This window comes from Giraffa tippelskirchi, chromosome 7 (genome assembly GCF_054371585.1).
Source record: "Giraffa tippelskirchi isolate mGirTip1 chromosome 7, T2T-mGirTip1v1.2.pri, whole genome shotgun sequence".
NCBI classification, from domain to species: Eukaryota; Metazoa; Chordata; class Mammalia; order Artiodactyla; family Giraffidae; genus Giraffa; species Giraffa tippelskirchi.
In genome coordinates, this window is record NC_137281.1 from 58197425 (window position 1) to 58212631 (window position 15207).

General features: G+C 46.6%; 1 protein-coding gene and 2 long non-coding RNA genes across 7 annotated transcripts in view; all 3 read right to left on the bottom strand.

The window, feature by feature from the left end:
- ZNRF1 (zinc and ring finger 1) overlaps positions 1 to 15207 on the bottom strand; it is a 91431-nt gene that overhangs the window by 27867 nt on the left and 48357 nt on the right. The window lies entirely within an intron of this gene.
- On the bottom strand, positions 1313 to 4427 carry LOC145513173 (uncharacterized). 2 transcript variants are annotated; one of them, XR_014059173.1, is made up of 3 exons: positions 3784 to 4427; positions 3217 to 3403; positions 1313 to 2198 (listed from the first exon to the last, which is right to left on the bottom strand). It is a non-coding gene; the product is annotated as an uncharacterized LOC145513173 (long non-coding RNA). The 2 variants fall into 2 exon arrangements; XR_014059172.1 differs by having other exon boundaries at positions 1318 to 2198; positions 3098 to 3403.
- LOC145513174 (uncharacterized) lies at positions 7050 to 10941 on the bottom strand. The gene is made up of 2 exons (XR_014059174.1): positions 8330 to 10941; positions 7050 to 7237 (listed from the first exon to the last, which is right to left on the bottom strand). It is a non-coding gene; the product is annotated as an uncharacterized LOC145513174 (long non-coding RNA).

Sequence of the window (15207 nt, forward strand, 5' to 3'; positions counted from 1 at the left end):
TTTGGGTTTAAAACCCCAAAGTTCGGAACCATTTGGATAGCAAGAAAAAGACTACAAATAAATGGAAACAGCCCCCCCAGGGCTCTTCCTTACGATCAGGGTCTTTACAACAAGTTCCATTAAATGCATTTTCCCTCTCTACTGAGTCAGCACGTGTGGGCCAGTCCTCCCTTAACACAATCCTCTCTCAATTCCACTTCCACCATCGTAAATGAGCAACTGCCCCATGTACAATGAAAAGCACCTGCAAAGAGGTGTCTGCAATGGTCCTCTTTACTCCCCCTCCTTCCATTCCCTCCTGAACTACTCTAAACCCCCAAATCGCCCTCACCAAGGTTACCGACTCCCAGGCGGTGGTATCTGCAAGTCGCTCCTCTAACAACCAGCGGTGTCTGAGGAAGGTGCCCCCCCCTCCGTGTCCCACGTGGCTGCACTGGCTTTCCGGTGCCCCATAAGGACCCTCTCCCTGACGTCTGTCCATTGCCTCCCCCCTTCTCAGATGGCCCTCCTGAAACACCCACCCCCCTCTCAAGCCGCACCCCGTCGAGGCCCTTTTCCCCTCAGCGCTCACTCCACTGCGCCGGCGTCACCCCCACGACGGTGCCCGCTCCCTGGAGGCCCCCTCGTTCTTTTTCTGCTGTATCCCCAGAGGGTGCCACAGGGTGGGCTCCTGAAAACATCTGTCGGGTGAACAAACACCGCACTTCGTGGAATTGGGTGAGAAGGCTCCAGCTGTGTAACCAGGGAGAGACAGCAAGTGGAGGCTACATCAGACTGTGAGCCAGTTCCCCACAGAGGTTCACCCGCTACCACCTGGGGCTCCAGCAATTGCCACACCATGGCGAGGGCCACGTGGGATCACAGTGTGCGAGACGAACGTCGGTTAGAACCCACTGCGGTCACCCAGCTTCCTGCCCATGCCTGTGGTTCCCGTAGGGCCTGGATGGTAATCACACAGGCGTGTGCACAGGCTGCAGGCGCCCTGCCACCAGCACTGCGGTGTGGAGCGGATGTGGGCGTTGGCTGCCACCTGGGCAGGCCCTGAAAGCTCTGGGGGCAGGAAAAAGGTCAGCCCTGCCCCCACGCTGCCCCCAAACCAAGCCTCGCTGGGCTAGAACACCCTCAAGTTCCCACTGCTTCCAGCAACAAGGGTGGGCAGAGCCCGCCCCCTCCCCTGCTCCCTTGGGGCAGTGCCCAGGGGCGGCAGAAGAGCAGCAGCTGGTGACCTGGGTCTTCTACCCCAGGGTGGGGGCTGCCAGGAACCCAGGGGCCATTTCCTGGACTAGGGAGCTTCAGCAGTCTGACAGATACATTTCCTTTTACAAAGCCTTTTTATTATGGAAAATTTCAGACAAACAGAAAAATAGGATATAATGAGCTCCCAGGTACTCATCACCCAACTTCAGCAGTGATTAACTCAGATCAAGTCAGTGTCTTTTTCCCTTGGGGTGTCCATGTCTTGGTGTGTGGGTACAATCACGGTTTAAACTTGGTGTCCTGATGGAATTACTAGCCCCTTTGTATCTGTCTGCAGTGCAGGAGACTTGGGTTCAATCCCTGGGTTGGGAGGATCCCCTGGAGAAGGGAATGGCTACCCACTCCAGTATTCTGGCCTGGCACAACTGAGTGACTTTTACTTTCACTTTGTTCAGTCTCAAACATGCCTAGGATTGGACAATAAATTATATGGTCACCTGATCTTTACCCCACCCACCTGGATTATTTTGGAGTCAATTTCAGATAAGTCTATTCATAAATATTTCAACATGTGTTTCCAAAGATTTTAATACAGCTCAACACTCCAGGTATCGACCTGCCCACCCTAAAAGGCTCCATGCACTCGGGTCCTCCATACCCACTTTGTGAGCCCACTGCTGGTAGGTTTCCCTAGGAAATCCTCCTCCAGGTCAATCAGAAGATGGCACAGGAAGTCCCGCACCGCACCCAGCGGGAGGCAGCGAGCTGCAGGCAGCCCAGATGAAGAGCAGGAAAGGTAAGTGTCACTTTGTGGGCTGATGACACGATTCCAGCTCACGCACTGGGCAGCCAAGCACATGGAGAAGCCAAAAGCGCGTTGATTCAAGCTGGCGACTCCGCTGGATGGCCTCCTTCCACGACACCACACTGCCCCCATGCAGAGGTCTAGAAACAGCCGCGGACAAGACACTGGGACAACCCTCAGCACCGTGGGTCATTTTCTACGTGGACATAGAAGGAGCAGAGTAAGTCTGAACTATTCAGAGTAAAGGAATTCATACTTCAAACCGACCAACAAGAGAATACAGCCCCAACCTTTGTCTCCGTTTTCTGGATTGTATCACTGCAAGATTTCAGAGGCAGGCTAAAAGCTGGGGCAGTCTACGCAATATACTTTCTTAACACTTAGGAGAGAAAAGGGAGAGAAGTGGGATACAATCACTTCTTTTGAATCTTTAGAAGAAATGATAGTAGAAAGTTCACTGCTCTATGACCGACTGAGCCCACTGCTGGTAGGTTTCCCTGGGAAATCCTCCTCCAGGTCAATCAGAAGATGGCACGGGAAGTCCCGCACCGCACCCAGCGGGAGGCAGCGAGCTGCAGGCAGCCCAGATGAAGAGCAGGAAAGGTAAGTGCCACGCAGAGTGTGGACACTATGGCGTGTTTGCGTGCGGCAGGCATCAGCAATGGACCGAACACACACACAGGAGAAATCTGAACCCAGTGCCAAGTGGAGGAAAGATACAAAAGGATCTGGAGCACCGAGCCACTTAAGGTAAAAACATACATATGTGGTCAACTGAAATTGAAAACAAAAATAAAAACACACAGCACACAAAGCAACAATTTCTAACGCAACAATGAGAGAATATATATGAAGCACATTTGCGTGGCTGGCTATGAGGGCAGGGGAATGGAGAACAGGAATAAAAGCAAGGAAACCGACGCACAGTCAACTAGAGCCAAGAGGACAGCCTTACCCAGACCAACGACAACATGCCACAAACTGAGGAACAGTGTCGTTAACTCAACCCTCTGCACCAGAGGGAGGTCTAAGAATAAAGGGGGGGTGGGGGAGGTGGGGAGGCTCATTATTAGTAAAAGCTGGCAAATGATGAACCTGAGAAGGGAAGCCTGGTCTCCATTTCTGAAGTGCCTTCTTCTTTACATAGATAACTGGCTGACAAATGGTCCAGGACCAGGGAGGGAGAAAGCAGGAGGGCTGAAAAGGTGCCTCACTCCTGCTCGCCGCTGGCACTCGGGGGGAGTGTGGATGGCCGCGCCTGGGCTTATCACTGAGGCAACCCGGTCCTATCTTGGAGGCGAGGGCAGGGGTCCCATCTGCTGCAGGCCTGGGGCTGTGGCTCCCGGAGGCTTCGGCTTCCAGCTGGATGACTCCTGCCACAGCTCGGTTTACATCTTTTACCTGCAAAAGCAGGGGCAGACAGGACAGTCGAAACTGCTCCCTACTCTAATTCTTAGAGCTTGTGTATGTGTTACAACATCGCTAATCCTGTGTGTTAATGCTCATTTCTGTGCATAAGCCACAGTCTCCAGTGGGGAGACACTGAAAGATGAATCCAGTTTCAACAGTTACGCGGTTGCTATAGATTTTTCAGGCCAAAGATGCTCTGGATGGAGGGCAGCAGGCCTGGGCCAGGCTGCGATGCTGCCTGCCAACCCCATGGAAACATTAGGGCCCCCTGTGCTGTGGGGGCCTCTGGACTCGCTGGATTCTAAATCTGGTGGATTTAGAATACAGAAATGACATCTGGTCGACTCAACTCTGAACAAACAGTTATTTACCTTGATTACTGAGTTTTTTGGTGTCTCCTCACACTTCGTGCCCAATCCTGGTGTAAAAGTATATGGATTAAAAAAGATCTCCAACATATTCATTCTTCTGAATTTTTTTTTTTTTTTAAATCTTAGAAGTCAGAGGAATGGGTGCAAAAGCATTCATAGTTAAAAAAGATGCTCAGGTTTCTGGCTTTAGAAACCAGGTAGACCAAGGTTTTTGTGGATATACAAATCCTAGAAGGAGGCTGGCCAACAGAAAGGGGGCAGGAATGAAGATAACGGTTCAGTTGGGACGTAAGTTGGGCAACTCACATGAGCAAGACGGAAGTAGAGCCGATGGTGTGTCTGGTGTAAGGAACTGAGGCCCTGAGAGAAGATCTACACTGGAGATGTGGATTAAGCTAGACACAGTCAGAGGAAAAAAAAAAAAACCCACAGGAACAGATGAGCCCAGTCTAGGAGAGCGCATGAACATTCAAGTCAGAGCCTTGAGGGAAAATAACATTTATGGGACCACACTGCAAGTGAAAGTGAAGTCGCTGAGTCGTGTCCGACTCTTTGCAACCCCATGGACTGTAGCCTAACAGGCTCCCTCGTCCATGGGATTTTCCAGGCAAGAGTACTGGAGTGGGTTGCCATTTCCTTCTCCAGGAGATCTTCCCAACCCAGGGATTGAACCCAGGTTTCCCGCGTTGTAGGCAGATGCTTTACCATCTGAGCCACCAGGGAAGCAAACATGGTGGAGACTGGAAGTAAAATGGAGCGGGTAAGAATACTATATTCTTACAATACTTATAATATTATAGTATATATCCCTGGGATCCAGAACAAAAAGCAAAGACGCAATTGAAGCTCCCAAACAGCAGACACCTATCCGCAGAGCAATCTTCTGGCTTTCTTTCTTCTTGTTCCCTTTCACTCCCTCTTTTCCCGGCCTCATTGTCCCCCTCGGGCATCAGCTTGATTCCATCCATTTGTTGAATGAAACCAGGGGGGAGGGAGCGGACGCCCGCGTTTTTGAGTGCACCCAAAATAAACTGGTGAGGGAACTTCGGGTCCATTTCACAAAGAGGAAAAAGGCCCAGACAAATAAGGAAATAGATACATGATGAAAAGGCAAGTGTGTTCTTACAGCCCTAGCCACCAGGGCCAACTCCTAAGCTTGGATTAGGGTGATTACATTTCGGGCCCTGGAGGGAGGCAAGATTTGTGGCTGGAGACCTGGAGCTTGCTGTGCAGACTCCAGACCCTAGAACCATCCTTGGTGTCACTCACCCCCAGGGCTGGGGTTGGAGGCCCTCGCACACATCTGGGCCTCCCTTCCTCCAAAGGTCATGCTCCAAAATGAGATCACTGGGCCTTTAACTTTTTGGACAGAGAAGTGTTTGAGTTTGGCTTTAATAGGCAAGTCCAATCAACCAGATCATCCATAAAAAAGGAACAGCGGGCATGGATTAGAACCCAGCTTGGCCTCCTGAAAAAGGATTTGTTTTGGGGGCCACTGCCCCACCGCCTGCCCTTGGCACAGAATTAGACCCCCTGGTCTGGCAAGCCCCTTCCTTCTGTTCCACCGCCGGGGATGGTGTCATGTGTGAGGATTTTTTTCCCCAGTAACTTAAGCATGTTCATGTCACCAGTCCTAAGTGCCACCCTCCTCCTGCTCAAGGCTTCCCCAGTGTACTGCACTCTTGGAGAAAGCTGCTGCTGCTAAAGCACTTCAGTCGTGTCCGACTCTGTGTGACTCCATAGACGGCAGCCTACCAGGCTCCTCCGTCCCTGGGATTCTCCAGGCAAGAACACTGGAGTGGATTGCCATTTCCTCCTCCAGTGCATGAAAGTGAAAAGTGAAAGTGAAGTCGCTCAGTCGTGTCCGACTCTTAGCGACCCCATGGACTGCAGCCAGGCTTCTAGGACTGGCTAAACACAGGAAGGTTTTCATGGTCTTGCCACTCACACCCGGCCATAGGTGAGCAAGTCCAGAACAGACCTTCTCCACTGGCTCAGCCGTTCACCTGGAGCAGTGAGACATGTCCTGTTCTTTCCCCTTTAGCCCTCAACCTGATTGGTTCTTGAGCTGTGGAAGTGCTGTCCGAGTTGTCCTATGCCCCTATGACTCCAGACCACTTCCCAAGTCTGTTTTGCAAGGTGAGTACTGGAAAGCTTCTAGTTTTTAAATAAGCAGGGAATGTTCTTGTATAGAGATGGCAGTTACATGTTCTCATTATTGTGTTAACATCCACAAAGTGTGTACTGGAGTGGGGTGCCATGGCCTTCTTCTGGAGAAAGCTGACTCAGCTCTAAACTTTGAGGCCAATTTTATGTGACAGCAAAGGGTTTTATTTTTAAAATATATTTCTGAATTATATGTTGAGACTTTTTTTTGTATCTACACTATTCTGAAATCTACTTTGTTCATTTTTAAATACATTTTCTTCTTTGGAAATGATATCATCTCCCTCATCTCTTTCAAAAACAGTGCATGTGTGCTCAGTCGCTAAGTCATGTCCAACTCTTTTGAGACCCCGTGGACCGTAGCCCGCCAGGCTCCTCTGTCCACGGGATTCTCCAGGCAAGAATACTGGAGTGGGTTGCCGTGCCCTCCTCCAGGGGATCTTCCCGACCCAGGGACTGAACCTGTGTCTCCTGCACTAGCAGGTGGGTTCTTTACCACTAGAGCCAACTGGGAACCTCAGGATTCTACTATATGGAGACATAACTTATGTATCCAATTTCCTACAGCTAGACATTTAGGGTGTCTTCAGTTTTTCAAACAACATAGTGTCTTGGCAGCACTTGTCTTGTTGCATGCTTGAGTAAATTTCACAAAGTGAAACTGCTTAGTTAAGGCACAGATACTTCACAAAAACCACAGCTATAAAAGAGTACAAGGGAAAAAGTAAAAGTGCCCAGGTTCAACTCCCCAGAGATAATTATTGATGATTACATTTTAAGACCTGGGGAATGGCTTTATTCTACCCTCACGTGTCTGTCAGTGGAGGCTGACTGACTGGTCTCACTGCAAGACACCAAACATCTCTTCCCCAACCTGCTTCAATCTGCCGGCGCACCCACTGACTGGATCACACCGCATGATACCCGGCACTCAGGTCTGAGCGAGGCCTTTTTCTTGTGTCCTTTCATTCCCAAGGGTCCTTCCATTCTCTCTCTGCAGACCTTTTCCCCTGGGAGCAACCATTTCAGTCTACTTCACATGCCTCCTCTAGTTTATAGGTGTTCTTGCAAAATGCGGATTGATATTTTGGCTACATGACTTTATTATTTTTTTTCTCTTTATCATCCTCATCAATAAACAAATAGGCTAGTATTTCTCCAATTTTAGGGCTTCCCTGGTGGGTCAGACGGTCAAGCGTCTGTCTGCAATGCAGGAGACCCGGGTTTGATCCCTGGGTTGGGAAGATCCCCTGGAGAAGGAAATGGCAGCCCACTCCAGTATTCTTGCCTGGAAAATCCCACAGACGGCAGAGCCTGGTAGGCTACCGTCCATGGGGTCGCAAAGAGTCGGACACGACTGAGCAACTTCACTTTCTCCAATTTTGGAAAAATGTCTTGATTCCGCTTCAACTGACATCGATCTCTCCATTTCTGTTCATGGTTTTGTATCAAAAACTCGTCTGCAAGGTCGTCTACATTTGGTAACACCTTTCTTCCCTCTCTCCCCAAGCCCACTCCAACCAGATTTTTGCCTTCATGACTCCACCGAAACTGCTTTGTCAAGGGCACCGCGGCACACAGGCTCCCACGCCTGACAGTCGCCTTCAGTCCACCTGAGCTCTCCCGGGAGCAGGGCCTGGCCATCGCTCCCTCCTCTGTGACTCACCTTCTCCACTTGGCTTCTAACCTGGACTCTCCTGGTCCTCCTCTTACTCCGCCCACTGCTCTCTCCTCTGTTTCCTCCTCCCAACCACAAGCACAGGCATCATAATGGCTCAGTCCCGGCTCCCCTATTATTCTCTTTCCACATCCTCTCCCTTCTGGGTCTCAAGGCTTCAAATACCATCTGTGTTTTTTGCCTTATTTGTGCTTTACAATACTCCTCCTTGCTCCAGTGACACGGAGATACTCTATACTCCTCCCTACTTTTTTATAATCCCTTATCTGCAAACCTTGGAGCCAGAGGAGTTTTGGAATTCAGACTGTTCCAGATTTAAGAAAGGTGTAACCATGTGATACTCCTAATTAAAGTCTAGGACAGCACATATTACCACATTAATAGTTTTGAAGTGACCCACCAAGGAAGTAATTAAGGTAAGGATCACCAATGGATAATAAAGCCATTAAGTATTATCATCAGAACACTAAAATAATTTGGACATTGGAGAACAGGATATATGCAAGTCACCAATGAATTGCCTTGTGAGTAACTGGCTAACTGCAAAGAGGGAAGAAAAAAAAAAGGACTTTTACAAGGGAAATTTCTGGTAGTTACCATGTTAACCAAATTGTCAAGCTTAACAGAACTAGGGTGGAAAAACCTGACATTTCATTACGTGTTTCCTTACATCATACAATATGAAGTACATAGCAACAACACCTGTATTCTTGCCAAAAATGTTCAAATGGAAATTATTTCAGACCTTGCTTTCAGTTTAGAAAGAAATGAAAGGGATAGTTAGTATCTAGAGAAATACGTTAAATGACACCATGAGAAAATCAGACAAATCCAGAATGAGGGACATTCTATAAGTCAGCTGGTTCTGGTCTTCACAGGAAGTCAATATCACACACACACACACACACACATATACAGTTCTGGATCAAGAGAAATCAAAGAAACGTACTAACCAAACATAATGGCTGGAATGCTGGCTGGATCCTAGTTCAATAAAGCCATCTAAAAAAAGTAAATTTTCGGTTTCTTTAAGGCCAAATATCCCTCAAATTAGAATCACATTAAGGTCTGAACAGAGAGAGAATGAGTTAGGACCAGGAAAAGAAGTCAGCTATTCTCCCAACAAAGCTATAGCAGGAGGAAGGCCTCTCCAGAAGGAATCAATGATTCCTTGCTTCATGTCCTTCCAGGTTTGTTTCTGCCAGTACTATGGCGTTTACTGTAGCCTGTCCTGCATCATATTTTTTTTTGGTGTATGGTTGTTTGTTTCTCCCACACTAGATTGTTCCTGAGGACAGCAAACACGTATAAATTTATTTCTTTATTTTCTGGAGTGACCTCAATAGTAGGTGTTCAATAATGTTCACTAAACATTATTCAATGAACAGTAAACAAATAATGCTGAAATGCTCAATAAACACATGTTGAGTGGGGAAAAACATGTGGGAGATAACTGGACAGGTGTGAATGTGGGTACTAGACGATATTATGGAATTACTGTTAATTATACAAATACACATATATAGATAAAACAAATACACCAAAATGATAAGTATTGAGTTCAGCTAGTAGATATATGGGTGCCCACTGGACGACCTTTTTAATTTTTCTGAATGTTTGTAAGTTTTCACAGTAAGTCTGATAAAACAGTCCAGTGAAATGTGTGATATTCACATTCAGCAGGACAAGGAAATGTACAAAGTGTTTCACCTCAAGTTTTACGGCCATGTGGGTTATGAAAGAGCTTTTGGTTTTCAGAGCTTCTCGGATTTCACATTTGTGGATAAAGGAGAGTGGGCCTCTATTAATTTTGTGGTGTTACCACTTTCATTTAGGCGTTTAATTCTCTCAGAATCTACCGTTGTATGTGATATTACGTGATAAACTGGTTTATGTTTTTCCAACTGATGAGTCAATTTTCCCAACACTATCTACTAAGCAATTCATCCCTTCCTCATTGATCTGTGATGCCTTTTTATTTTTTTACATATTCATTTACTTCTTTTGGCTACACCAGGTCTTGGTTGCAGCATGTGGGATTTTCTATCTTCATTCTTTCAGCCGCCATATGCAGGATTTTTAGTTGCAGCATGTGGGATCTAGTTCCCTGGCCAATGATCAAACCCGGGCCCCCTGCACTGGGTCCAATCTTAGCCACTGGCCCACCAGACAAGCCCCTGGGGTACCGTTTTATAGTATATTAAGTTCCCACATATACATGGATCTATTTCTGAGAACTTTATTGTATTCCATTTTTGTCTATCACCTATTCTGGCATAGATACCATACTTCTTTTATTACTACGGCTTGTTAGCTTACAGTATCTGATGCAAAAGTCCCCTTTTTCTTTGCAAAAGTTGACTTTGTTATTTCAAATGCATTTAAGAATAAAAGTTGTCCCCCTAAAATTCCAGTTTAATTCTGGATGGATCTGTAGCTCTGGCAGCCTCTGTTTTCCAAAGATGGCTGCACCAGCACATGCTTCATCCCACACACTCGTTCTCCGATGATATTAACATCCTCCTATCGATACATGGTTCTTATGTCCCCTACTCTTCTACCAAGAGTGACCTTCGCAACCTGCCTGGATCAATAATGTGCAAAGGTGATGCTATGTGACTTCCAAGGCTGGGTAAAAAAAGGCTTTCCCCTGGTTCTCTCTTGGGACAAGGGAACGTGAAGCCCTGAGCCACCTAGTAAGAAGCCCAGCTACCCTGAAGGCATCATGCTGGTGAGATCACAGGAAAAGCTTGCACACAGAGGCCCAATGATCCCCAGCTGTTCAAGCTGCAAATGCTTGAGTCTTCCCAGACCAGGCATTGGAGCATGAGTGAAGCACCTTTGCGATGGGCCCATCCACAGCTACCATCTGACTGCAAGCTCATGGGAGCCCCAAGAGACAAAAGTACCTCTGAGAGCTGCTCCCCAATCACGGGCTCTTAAAAGTTGTGAGAGAGAATGCGTTTCAAGCTATTCAGTTTTGGAGTAATTTTGCTACTTCATAGTTACCGGAATAGCACTGTTTATAAATCAGTGTGAAAGGCAGGTTATGATTTGTACAAAAATAGATCTCATGCAAGAATACAGAATGTCTCCCATTTATTTGCCCTTCCCACAGAGGGTCTATATATTTTTGTATTTTGCTAAATAACAGAAACTATATGGTTTTTTCTGCTGCTGCTAAGCTGCTAAGTCTCTTCAGTCATGTCTGACTCTGTGCAACCCCAGAGACGGCAGCCCACCAGGCTCTGCCGTCCCTGGGATTCTCCAAGCAAGAACACTGGAGTGGGTTGCCATTTCCTTCTCCAGTGCATGAAAGTGAAAGTGAAGTCGCTCAGTCGTGTCCGACTCTTAGCGACCCCATGGACTGCAGCCCACCAGGCTCCGCCATCCATGGGATTCTCCAGGCAAGAGCACTGGAGTGGGGTGCCATTGCCTTCTCCTTCTTCTTCTTGTTGATCCCTGCTAGCATAGGGATATACAACTTAACTAACAGGTTCATCATCTGATTACATCATGTGAAAATGTTCTCTCTTTCCTTCCAATTCTTGCATTGAACTTCTTCTTTCCTTAATCTGTTGATCAAGATCTCCAGTAAATTAAACTATTTCTTCAGTTAAATACAATGTTTGTCATAGATCTGTTATATAACTTCTGTCAAATCAAGTTCTTTTAATCATTATTTTATTGAGTATTTAAAACAAAAAATGCTGCTGAACTTACAAATCATTTTTCTGTATTAACTGAGATCCTATTTTCCTTCCTTTCGTCTATTGCCATTGCAGATTTTTTGATGCTGAACCATCCCTCTGTTGGGGGGGGAGGGAAACAGTACTTGTTTGTACACGTTCTCAATACACGACTGAATTGGATAGCTGATACCTTATTTGGGGATTTTGGTAATAGGAATGGCCAGGGAGCTTTTTCATTTGTGACCAGACCTCTGCTCTGTAATAAGTTCAGTTTCTTCAAATACAGAGCCTTCAAACTTGCACCTTTACTACAGGAGTTCTAGAACTAAACATGCGAGGAAGTCTGGAGCCTCCGGGGACAGTGTGGATTCTCATCTGATCCTCCTGCCTCTGGCTTGGTACCTCACTCCCACCTTCCCTTCTTGGTGTATGCCCAAGTCTATAAACTCCCGCTCAGTTTCTCCAGAGACAATACCTCCCAACTGCGGCAGAGCTGGGAGGGTTACCCGATGGAGAAGAGGAGGCAAGTGGCCCTTATTCAGACTTTCTCTCCTTATTTTCAAGGTTAATAGAAGTCTGGTAAATAATCTGTGGAACGTCCATACGATGGGCTAGTGGACAACTAAAATTAAAAAAAGAAGAAGTTCTAAATATTAAAATTTGTCTACAAATTAAAAAAAAATTGCAGAACAATATGTAGAGTGTGACACCCTTAGAAAACAAAGAAACCCACACATGCTTGCAGCATGAGCTTGGACACACATCTGCAGACACAGCCGTGTGTGACAGGGGCTACCTGGTTACCCACAGACCAGAGGCTGCTGTGGGAGAAGGGACACAAGGTTTTACTTTCAACCCTCTCCAGTGTTTGACCCTGTGATAATGAACTCAAATTACTTTCAGAATTATAAGAACCAAAGAAGATTTTTTGTTACATCCTCCCACTCCCTAACCCCCACCCCAATTATCCCTGGATCTTGGTGAAAATCACAGTGATTGAAACTGCTGTTTATTAAGAGGGCAAAACTAGTGGTCCAGGCCTGACGAAAGACTCGGACTGAAAAACCCGGGGTGAGTCTGCACAAGGAAGCATCAGGGGCCCTGCAACTAGGCCAGGCGGAGCGGCAGAGCCTCTCCACCTTTCCTGTCATGGCCGCTTCCCCCTTCGCCGTTTTCAGCCCTGCTTGCCTGCCTTCAGCACGTGTTCTACTGCAATCACCAAAGCAACGGGACTGGTACAGTTTCTCCCTCTATGAAAGCACACTCCTTTCTCCCTTATTTGAAGGCACAAGAGCTACTGAGCAAGGGCCACAGGAGCCAGGCCCCCCCTCCCCACCCCCCCATCGCATGAGATAAGGTGAGAAACACCCCCGCGTCTCCAGGAAGAGCAGCTGCGTCCTCTGAATTCACCGAATACCGCACTCCTCTGAGCGCCGCACACCAGCGGGTACTCCAAGTGCCTTATGTGGGGTCCTCTTTGGGGCACGGAGAGAGGACACACAGTGAGCTGCGGGCAGGGTGGGGTACTCAGTCCTTTCAAAGAGCCTCTTTGGCTCTCACCGACGCAAGACACTCCGGTGCCAAGTGCAGCCAGGAAAGGTCTCCATGCTCTTGCCGCAGCAGCTCTGAGCCTGCTGCTCACAGGGTCTCCATCCATCCAAGAGGTGGGCAGGAGGGGAAGGGGGGAGAGGAGGACGGGGAAGTGAGAACAGAGGCACACGTTTCTGGAGCTGAGCCTGGCACAGGCGCTGGGCACTTTATTTGCTCGACTACATTTAAGCCCTTGGACCTCTGTGCTGGACACCACGATTATTCCTACTTTACAGGTGAGAAAGAATGAAGGGATGGTGCCAAAACAAAAACAACACCTGGTTGTGGATGTGACTGGTGATAGAAGCAAGGTCCGATGCTGCAATATTGCATAGGAACCTGGAATGTTAAGTCCATGAATCAAGACAAACTGGAAGTAGTTACACAGGAGATGGTAAGAGTGAACGTCGACATTCTAGGAATCAGCGAACTAAAATGGACTGGAATGGGTGAATTTAACTCAGATAACCATTTTATCTACTATTGTGGGCAGGAATCCCTTAGAAGAAATGGAGTAGCCATCATAGTCGACAAGAGCCCAAAATGCAGTACTTGGATGCAATCTCAAAAACGACAGAATGATCTCCGTTCATTTCCAAAGCAAACCATTTAATATGATGGTAATCCAAGTCTATGCCCCGACCAGTAACGCTGAAGAAGCTGAAGTTGAACGGTTCTATGAAGACCTACAAGACCTTTTAGAACTAACACCCAAAAAAGAACTCCTTTTCATTATAGGGGACTGGAATGCAAAAGTAGGAAGTCAGGAAACACCTGGAGTAACAGGCAAATTTGGCCTTGGGAGTAGAGAATGAAGCAGGGCAAAGGCTAATAGAATTTTACCAAGAGAATGCACTGGTCATAGCAAACACCCTCTTCCAGCAACACAAGAGAAGACTCTACACATGGACATCACCAGATGGCCGACACTGAAATCAGATTGATTATATTCTTTGCAAAAGATGGAGAAGCTTGATACAGTCAGCAAAAACAAGACCGGGAGCAGACTGTGGCTCAGATCATGAACTCCTCACTGCCAAATTCAGACTTAAATTGAAGAAAGTAGGGAAAACCACTAAACCATTCAGGTATGACCTAAATCAAATCCCTTATGATTATATATACAGTAGAAGTGAGAAATAAATTCAAGGGACTAGATCTGATAGACAGAGAGTGCCTGATGAACTATGGACAGAGGTTCGTGACACTGTACAGGAGACAGGGATCAAGACCATCCCCAAGAAAAAGAAATGCAAAAAAGCAAAATGGCTATCTGAGCAGGCCTTACAAATAGCTGTGAAAAGAAGAGAAGGGAAAAGCAAAGGAGAAAAGGAAAGATATACCCATTTGAATGCAGAGTTCCAAAGAATAGCAAGCAGAGATAAGAAAGCCTTTCTCAGCCATCAATGCAAAGAAATAGAGGAAAACAATAGAATGGGAAAGACTAGAGATCTCTTCAAGAAAATTAGAGATACCAAGGGAACATTTCATGCAAAGATGGGCTCTATAAAGGATAGAAATGGTATAGACCTAACAGAAGCAGAAGATATTAAGAAGAGGTGGCAAGAATACACAGAAGAATTGTACAAAAAAGATCTTCACGACCCAGTTAATTAAGATGGTGTGATCACTCACCTAGAGCCAGACAACCTGGAATGTGAAATCAAGTGGGCCTTAGGAAGCATCACTACAAACAAAGCCAGCGGAGGTGACGGAATTCCAGTTGAGCTATTTCAAATCCTGAAAGATGATGCTGTTAAAGTGCTGCACTCAATATGTCAACAAATTTGGAAAACTCAGCAGTGGCCACAGGACTGGAAAAGGTCAGTTTTCGTTCCAATCTCAAAGAAAGGCAATGCCAAAGAATGCTCAGACTACCCACACAATTGCACTCATCTCACATACTAGTAAAGTAATGCTCAAAATTCTCCAAGCCAGGCTTCAACAATACGTGAAGCGTGAACTTCCAGATGTTCAAGCTGGTTTTAGAAAAGGCAGAGGATCCAGAGATCAAATTGCCAACATCCACTGGATCATCAAAAAAGCAAGAGAATTCCAGAAAAACATCCACCTTTGACTGTGTGGATCACAATAAACTGTGAAAAATTCTTAGAGATGAGAATACCAGACCACCTGACCTGCCTCATGAGAAACCTGTATGCAGGTCAGGAAGCAACAGTTAGAACTGGACATGGAACAACAGACTGGTTCCAAATAGGAAAAGGAGTATGTCAAGGCTGTATATTGTCACCCTGCTTATTTAACTTCTATGCAGAGTACATCATGAGAAACACTGGG